General features: G+C 41.0%; 2 long non-coding RNA genes across 3 annotated transcripts in view; both read left to right on the forward strand.

Annotated features, from left to right (window-relative positions):
- Nucleotides 1-668, forward strand: part of LOC120411597 — a 35,087-nt gene extending 34,419 nt beyond the window's left edge. Inside the window, exons 5-6 of one of the 2 annotated variants that reach the window (XR_005604026.1) lie at nt 144-174; nt 565-668. This is a non-coding gene — a long non-coding RNA (uncharacterized LOC120411597). The remainder of the gene's footprint in view (nt 1-143; nt 175-564) is intronic. The other variant, XR_005604027.1, reaches the window with a different exon arrangement.
- A 625-nt stretch (nt 669-1,293) lies between these two features.
- On the forward strand, nt 1,294-6,046 carry LOC120411744. The gene is made up of 3 exons (XR_005604247.1): nt 1,294-1,428; nt 4,728-4,860; nt 5,915-6,046. It is a non-coding gene; the product is annotated as an uncharacterized LOC120411744 (long non-coding RNA).
- Nucleotides 6,047-9,055: the final 3,009 nt, after the last annotated feature.

Raw genomic sequence — 9,055 nt, forward strand, 5'->3', positions numbered from 1 at the left:
AGCTTGCTTGCCTCGTTAAAGTGCTCTGACATGATTGATAACCCTTGACCCCTCCGACAGTGAAGGCTGCTCAGCAGAGGCAAGTAGACCATGCAGAGAACTTGTACTAGGATCCAAATTCAAGATGTTTTCATTTTTTCCAGTTCCAGGTTGTGAGGAATGGTTTCTAAACAGGTTGGTACCCTTCTTGTTTTCTCACTAACAGCTGCTGTTGGGCATGATAATATACCAAAGTCACTGCAGCTGAGTAAGGAGAAGTAAAGCTTGTTCCTGTGGGGTATCTGGGGGCAGTAAAGTCCCTTCTGCTGAGGGGGGAACTGCTGTGCTGGGACCATCTTGTGCACACCCTGTACTGTTATATGGTGTGGGTAGTTTAACGTGCAAAGGGTCCCCACGTGAGTGGTCTACCAGATGTCCCACTTTTTCCCCCTTTCTCTGTTTACCCGTGCACCGACTTGATGGACCTTGAATTTACAAGACCAGATTTCTTCAGAGAACAGTAAAGTTGCCATAACAAGGATCCAGACCATAAACATTTCAACCTACTTTTCACTGTCTTTTTAGTGTTCAGTTCTTTTTCTCAAGCAATGATTGACCCTTGTCTCATTCCAAGACAGCCTTTACTCCAATGGACTGGGAATCTGATGGACCAGTGCAGGCAAGTTGAGGTGTGGGCACCTTGGGAAAAACTTCTGTTAATTCTGGAGCTTGGATTTAATCTCATACTCTTTTTCCCATTGTATGATACTGAGGCAGAGAGTGGATTTGCCCTCTGTGTCTTAACATTTGTGAGGCTTGTGGGTTTGCTAAGGGATAGCTTGCAACTCATATTGGGATCTTTCCTGTAATGCAGCAATTCAGTCCCTCCCAATTTGTTCAAAATACAGGAACTTAACTTGAGCAATAGGTATTATCTACAGCTAGTTCTCAGTAAGGTGTAAATGAAAATAGATTAAATGTCAGATACAAATTATCCTGATCTGGCTACCCATGCAAAAATTGGGAAAAAAGTCTAAAGCGTTTGGTCTTCAAATAATGAATATGCAACATTTAATGAATTTCCCAGAGCTTTGAATATAGGTCCGAATCAAGGATAAAATTGTCCAAAAAACCCTTACAAAGGACTGAAGAAATGAATAGCACCAGTCACCTGTGGCTGTTGTTGTGGCTGGGATCCCAGCAGAGGTACCTGTGTTGCAGCATAGAGACATCTCTCTAATCAATGTTACTGCTACTTTTTATTTTGTCTTTAGGCAGAAGCAGAAAGTAAATGTAAGTAAAAGAGCCATGCACATTGCTCTTTCCATAATCCTTGTTCTCTGAACTACTTTTTCCCCACAGGCTATTAGTGTCTTTGAATAAGTATCCAGTTCTCAATGAGTGCTGCGCATCTGAAGTTAAAGTGGCTGCTAGTAACTGAAGTGACAGGTACGCAACTGCTAGCAACCAAGAGAAGCTTGCTAAACCTGAAGATGTCACATCGTCTTTGTAGTTCCATTTCAAAGCTTTTGGAGACTGAAGTGCCATATTTTCAGACAGAAACAGGTAGTCAACTAGGGTGTTTATTCATTGAAGGTCAGGCTTTTATATTATGAAACTTCTAGCAGATGTGATAAGCAGTAAATTGCAGATCTATCACCTTCTCTTTTCTATATATTTTTTTTTTCTCCCTGTGAGTGTGTGTGTGAAATCAGCAGAATACTGCCTACATTTGATTTATGGCCCACTTTTGAGCAACTCTTATCAGGCTCCCACAAGCCCTTTTCTGATGCAACTCGTGTCTGAATGACAATAGACAACCAGTGCCATTATGCTCCAAAATCCCTCTCTGCATTCTAGACACCTAAGATTACATCTGGGCTATTGATTTATTACTGCCCCCCCTGCTTTTTTTTCCCCCACAGGGACCAGTTTGTTCAGCCTGAACAAGATAGACTATTATTAAACTGAGCAAACTACTCCATGTGAACTTGGTAGAGAAATAATCATTTGCAACCACCTTTCTAACCACCCAGGTTCATAAAAAAATGTAGGTGTTGAAATATTAAGACTGTTTATATATGGGTCCCACCATCCGTGTTTGTTCAGATTATATATAATTTATATACATGAAATGAGACCCAACAGGCATTCTGTTGTGTTGGACATTATAGGCATATTGCCTAAAGCACAACAGTATTGCCACCCAATGTACAAAACCCAAATTATTACAAATCTTCGTTATAGAAATACCTATTGTAACGCCAACTGTATCTGTGGCAGGAAGATTTTATGACACATTTTAGAGCCTCAGCAAAATTTATATATTCTACCAATAGATTTTTTTCTTTTTTTGGGGAAGGAGAGGAAGCTATAAATTTTACAGTACATTGGATTTTTATATCTCCTAAAAATGTACTGTGCAGGATCCACATTTAATATCCCTCAGCTATAGTAATCTGTGTATTTAAGTCAGTAAGTGAGAAGATACAGACAGGGCTTCTAGGTAAAATGGTTATTTTTTTCCTTTCTCTCTCCTCCCCCCAACTCCCCCTTCCCTCCTACAAGCACATACCTCACCCCTGCATCTTCTTTTAGTTCAAATAGCATTACAAAAGCTGATACACTGATTCAGGCTTCACATGTGAACTCCTCTGGCTTGCTTTTGGGAAACTCTGAGCACCAGAACACCAAACCAGCAACTTCTGCAGCTGCTCTGAGAAAAACCCAGAGCATGGCATGGACCGAACACCACAAACAGAGACTTTCAAAGCTTTGCTCTCCCTGTTCTTGGTCATGGGGACAGATCTGCTTGACTTTGAAATACACCTCCCATAGTCCTATATGACCTACATCAAAAGTTTTTTTTATTCTGCCTACTATTCATTGTGTTTAAGTGTCTGTCATTGCTTGTGTCCTGATAGACTGTTTTTTCCAGTGACATGTGGGCAGGAAGTGTTACACACAGGCTGTAATTTAAGTATTTTGTTTTAGGCATTTCTTTTTTCTCCTGTGGAGCAAAACACTCTATCAGCAAAGAATCAAATAATGCCAGCATCGAGTAGGGAAAAATTAAGTTTTGTCATTTGTAACTAGATGTCAGGTGATTATCATGTAATTTTCTCATATTTAAGAATAAAATAGTCCTTTGGAAAAAAAAAACCCAACATTTTTCATTTGAAGTTTTATAATTATTCCATGTTTCCTTCTCTGGGCTTCTATTTCTTCTCTGTCCATTCTGGGCTTGATCCTGCCAGATCCTGTGTCTGTTCCAATAAAACACCTGTGGATATAGTCAACAGCATTTGAAAGCTCAGATATCCATGAATGGTTTTGAAATATTGCAGTATTTTTGTTTAAAGATAGCTGGTCTATTGGGTGTCTGAGTAATACCTATCACTGAGGCCTTGTAGAAAGTGAAGATATTTTTCCTATGAAAATCACACCTTTTCAATCTAGTTGAGCATCTAAATACTGGAATGAGAAAAGGAACTGTGGTAATGCTGAGTATGACTGAGTCTGTTCAGTAGCAAAGAAATAAGTTATACAGAAATACATAAATCAGAGTAACACAGACCCATAGATTGCATTGCTATTGGTAACTGAGAGCACTATGGCTCTGCAAGGATATTGGGGACTTACAGTAGTTTCTGGGTAGAGTAGGGAGAATAATTCATGGCTGATGGAAAAGGATGAAATGTTTTTTTCCTCAGAATGGAGCAAGTAAGGAGGGATGTGAAGGCAGCACAAAACAAGAAGTGGAGAGTCAAGCAAACTGAAATATGGCAGGCTGAAAAACCCAAAAGGGAACACTTTTTCCCGTAATGTGTAACTCAGCTGGGAAATTCTGTGCTTCTATTCAACGGAGAACAAATCAAATTTTAGAGAGAGATAACCAAATTTATAGCAGTAGTCCATGCTACAGCAGGAAGAGCAATGTCAAGGTCATTAGCAATGCACTGCATCCAGCCTTCAGTATGTGGGTAGCTGGGGCTTGAGAGGGACAGGTAGCCAATAAATACAGGTAGCAGAGTTAAACTTTGAAGATTAGTTCTGGCCATAAGAGGCTACGCTTGAATGACTGTTGCCCTTATCTAGTATTGTATTTCCATTAAATTAAATGTTTTTTTAAAAGTTTGGGATAACCAGGGTGTTGGATGTCCTGTGCAGAATGTTAGTCTCAGTCTCTCTATGTCATGGTTGATTGTTGTACAGAGGAAACAGAAAGCACAGCAATGCAAACAATACAAAACAGATTTAAGTCTTGCTGAAGCTGACAGTCACTTTTGTGACACTCACTACTGTTTGGAGTAAACTCTTCAGAATCTTTCTGGCCTGTGTTACAACTGTTGCATTATTGCATCTCAGTGTCACCAGGAAAAGCAGTGGCAGAAACCTGCTCTGGGTAGGCCAGATCTAGAGTTTTTATGGCTTAATGGAGGACCTCGTCTTCTGTCATGAAAACTCCACCGTTCCCTTATAGCAGCTGACTTGAAATTGTGATGTATTTGTCTAAAGGCATTTCCTGGTTTTACTATGTTTTGGAGCAGAAAGCTATTAATTTCTTTTAGCTCCTGGTGTCTTCTACCCTGCAATACAGACACTGGCCCACAAAAGTATTGGCTTGCATAATGCTGCTTCAGATAAAGGTCATAAATGGTCTTATTTGGAAATTAATTCAAATAAGAAAGAGAACGAGCCAAAACCAAGCCTCTACTGGGCATGTTAATAATGTCATTTGTTTACAGAGTGCAAGATCTCTGCTAGAGGACATCCTGAATCATTGGCTGCTGCCCTTAGTGTTTGCCTTTGGTTGTCCCTGTTGTGAGGGAAGTGAGTCCAAAGGTCAGAGAGACTCTGCTGGATCAACAGTGCCTGAAGGTATCTATTCATCTTGTGGAAATCCACGCTGATATTTTGAAAGATGGAAGTTAGGATTTTGATGCTTAAAAGAAAAAATTGATGGGATTCACTTCCTACTGTGGACCAGCTCTAGTACAGTCATTGGTGCTACAAGAATTAGTGCTGCAGTTCCTGAACACTAACCAGAAAAAAGGAAGGAGGTCGTTGAAATGTTGGAAGACAGTGGCAGCAGATTAGAACGGGTGTTTGAGGGCAGCGTCTGTGGTGCATGTGACAAGAATGCCTATCGGCATGAGTTTTTGGTATGCTTATTTCTTATGCATGCAAAGTCTGTGTGGTTTGGGTTTTTTTCTGAGCAGTCTTCAACCCAGTAAATGCAGAAATATTCCCCTAAAAAAAAATCTTTGTTTCATTGCACTTCCCATACATACACAAAAGGGGGTGAGAAGACACAGTCAAAAAATAATCTTTAGAGAAGGGTGTTTGTTGTAGAGGTGGGCAGGGCTTGCGTGGCTCCGCGCAGAAAGTGTGCTGAGTTTCAGCAGGTAGCAGGTAAAAGAGCAAACAAATAGGGAGCCATATTGTCAGCCATGCTGAAAAGTGCTCTGATGCCCTTTCCTAAGCATTTTCTCATCAACAACAACAACAAGATCAGATGTTAGTGTCAGAGACACGAATAGCACAGCCACATGGCTCTTGGCTCTTTCCTTCAATAAGTAGCAGGAGCAATTAATTAGCTCTTGGAACATGTTACATCTATAGAGAGGATTTTAAACCCTCACTTTGTTTTTAAGATTTGACAGTAGTTCTGAACTGTTCAAAGGTGCATGTTTAACACCTTGGCATTCTGGCTTCAGCAGCAGGTACACAATGGCTGTCTTCCCACAATTTCAGTTGCACTTTTGGTTTAAGAGAGCATGTTTCACTTATTACAGTGAATAAAGAGCAGGGTATATTCAAACACTCTGCAAGGGTCTCCTGGGTGTAGCTATGGATAGTAGGTAGTATTTATGCTCCATTTTGTATGCTTGTCAACAGCTCTTTTTGTCAGACTTCTTTTTTTTTAATGCAGGTTGTCCTCAGGAAAGGAATGAAAAGGAGTGAATGTTGCCTCAGCTGCTACAAAGTGCTACATTGTCTCAAGTATAAATCATCATCCTGAAGTTCATTAACCTTAATATAATTTAGTCTTCATGTGTCATCAGTTGAGCCCAAGCCTTCTAGATGAGTCATTCACTATCTGCTAGATTTGTGGGGGCAAACTAATTTTTGTATATAATGAACCTTATCCATAGGCCTCTTTCTTTCTGCAGTCTGCTCATTGAATTGGAATGGCATTTGTTGGACTGAGAAGGTGCTGTGAGACAAGCAGGGTTGTGACAGCCTAAAAGAATAGGAGCAACCAGCTCCAGAGAAAAGTCCTTGTAATAGCAAGGATGTCAATGGAGTGATGTAACAGCTCTGATTCTCCTTTTTTCTACGGCACCAGTGTGTAAATCAGGAATTGTGGAAGGTATCTTTTCAGCTTTATACCGGCTAGCGCTTGTATTTCAATGCCTTAGAAAGCCTCGAGCAGCCTTGAGAGGTAGCAAGGGCGACCTAGCACTTTAGTAGCTCTAGAATCGGTACCTGAATCAGCTGCAGAGCAAATACCATCAGCAGAAGCAAAGAGGGAGAAATATAACTCCCTGCTCGCTCAATTCCCTGCAGTTAGAAGCTTTCAAATGAGACAGACAGCCACAGATGTTCACAGGAAAGTCGCTGAGCTGAGTGAGAGCGTTTGCCTCTCCTCGACCATCTTTATTAGGAGAAGGGGAAAGGGGAGGACTGGGGGCGGCCAATCAGACACTGCTGAAGAGTCTGAGTTACATTTGGCTTTGCCCGCGCTTGGAACAAAGGAGCTCGGAGCACATGTCTTTGGGAGGGAGGAGGGGAAGCTCGGAACAGGCAGCAACAAGGAATGGCCCTGTTGCAGCAAAGAGAAATGTATTTGAAAAACTTCTGCAGAGCTGCCATGTACCCAGCCTCGGCTGTCCACAAAGCAGTGCAGATGCCCAAAACTGAGCATTGAGGAAGTGTGAAGACCTGAGGGATGACAGCAGAGCTCAGCTGGTGTCCTCAGCAGCCATCTTAGCCCACCAGCTGCTTTGCCAGTGTCCTGCACTGCCCAGGGGTCACATAATGGGTTGATTTTAGGGAGGGATGTAAAGCAAGATAATATAGCCACTGACCTTGTGGATTTTTACAGGGAAATCATCCTGTTCCCAGGGGCTGGCGTGACACAGGTGGAGCTTGCTGGAAGGTTTGACAAATGGGCTGTGGAGACTGGCACTGTGTGTGGAGCAGAGGCAGGGGTCGATGTAGTGTGTGTAAGATGAAAGATGAGGACAGGACTAGGTCAGGGAGAGCGTTATATCTTGAGCCATAGTCTTTTCCACTGTCCAAACTCCACAGAATCAATTTCTCCATCTCTTCCAGCAAATCAGAGGCATTTTTAATTCACACTTGTAAAAACTGCTACCTATTTCTACTACTTTGTGGATTAAAAAAAATACCTGAACATGTACACACAGATATATAACAGAACAAAAATTCCTCCACAGCTTCAGGTCATCACTCTTTTGGCTGCCTGAAGCTCACCTATTGACAGAAATCATCTACCTCCAGCTGATCTTACTTCTCAGCCAAGGTCTGAAAGTCTGTCACCTCCCGTCATGATCTGTCATACAAACATCACACACAGTGTTAACCTAACAGTTAGAAAGATTTGTTGCAAGTCTGTTGGCTCATTTTTAAAAAAAATTTTTAAACCCCCTAGTACAATGGGGTTGAACTGTCTTATAGATTATGGGCAGAGGCTGGGTCTCAGTTTATCCTAGTAATCTGCCCAGATTTCTCACAGGAATCCTGTGGACTGCACAAAGAATGCTTGAGTCAGACTCCTCTCTGCTCAAGACTCAATAAGGGCATGTGTTGATCTAAACACATATATCTTCATCTGTGCTGGGGGGATAGGGGGCAGAGAAAAGAAAATCAATGCCATCTGTGGCTGAATTTCTAGTTGTGTTTCACAAGGCTGTTACTTGGCTCATCTCTTACCTCCAGACACTGCAGAATAGTTCTGCTGCATTCCTTCTGCATTCTCTAAGAAGATAGGCTTGGCCTATTACTTCTGTTTCTGCTTCTTTGTCTTTTTCAGCCTTTTTCCCTCTTCCTCCTTTTTGCTTCTCAAGGCTTTTGCCTCTCTGATGCCTTTTTTGGCTTCTCCATTGCCTTCCTCTCCAGGGCTCTGAGTGGGCAGGGTCAGTGAATTGCTTCCCAAAGCCCAAGAGCTGCAGTAGTCTGGTTTTGCCCTCAGAAAAATAATGATTTTTACAGATTTGCTGATTTGAAAGAGGTCTTTAAAATCAGAAAGAGGAGGTCTACCTGCTAAAAATCATCTTCATTTGAACAAAAGTTATTTATATATGTAAGATTTTTAAAGGCGTCTTGAGAGAACTGAGAGAAAGGACCTATAGGTTGTTATATAATTTTTGAGGTCTTTGTGCTACATTAAAGTCTCAAATCAGAATATATTTGTATCATTACAATTGGTGTTCAATTTAAACATCTTTGCTTAACATGGTTTAAAATGATAAATGTAGTTTAAACATAACATAAAGCTTAAATGCTGTTTTTCTTCTTCTAAAGAAATTCTTGCTGTTTTTCTATTGTTTTCTGAAAACTCTTCCTTTTGCTGTCACAAAACAATTCCAACTTAAGCACTAAAAATACTTTGAATTGTAATAACAATAAGAAATGGCTACGTTCAAGGTCTAGAGAGAGTAAAGAATGGAGTTGTAGTTTTGAAACCCCCTAATAATTTACCTAGACCAAATCTCCTAATCTTTGCACCACATCACCTATTGTATGGAAGAATCAATCAATCAGCTGTATTGATGTCTCTCCATTAACTAGTTTGTCCTTAGTTCTTGACTAGGTGAAGGGTCCATGAGGACACATCCTCAGCTGCATGACCGGGAGCAAGACTGAGGCCAAAGTAATGTTTGAAAGGTTTTCTTTCATTTGTAGAACAAATGTTTTCATCCAACTGTAGCACAGTCAAACAGAGTGAAGGAAACATAACAATCCTCCTGCCTCTTTATCTGTGTTTTTATAAGGTTACCCATCACCACGGTATCTAAGTGTCTTTCTTCTTTCCTTCAAGGGTCCT

Source organism: Corvus cornix, chromosome 3, assembly GCF_000738735.6.
Source record: "Corvus cornix cornix isolate S_Up_H32 chromosome 3, ASM73873v5, whole genome shotgun sequence".
Classification (NCBI taxonomy): Eukaryota; Metazoa; Chordata; class Aves; order Passeriformes; family Corvidae; genus Corvus; species Corvus cornix.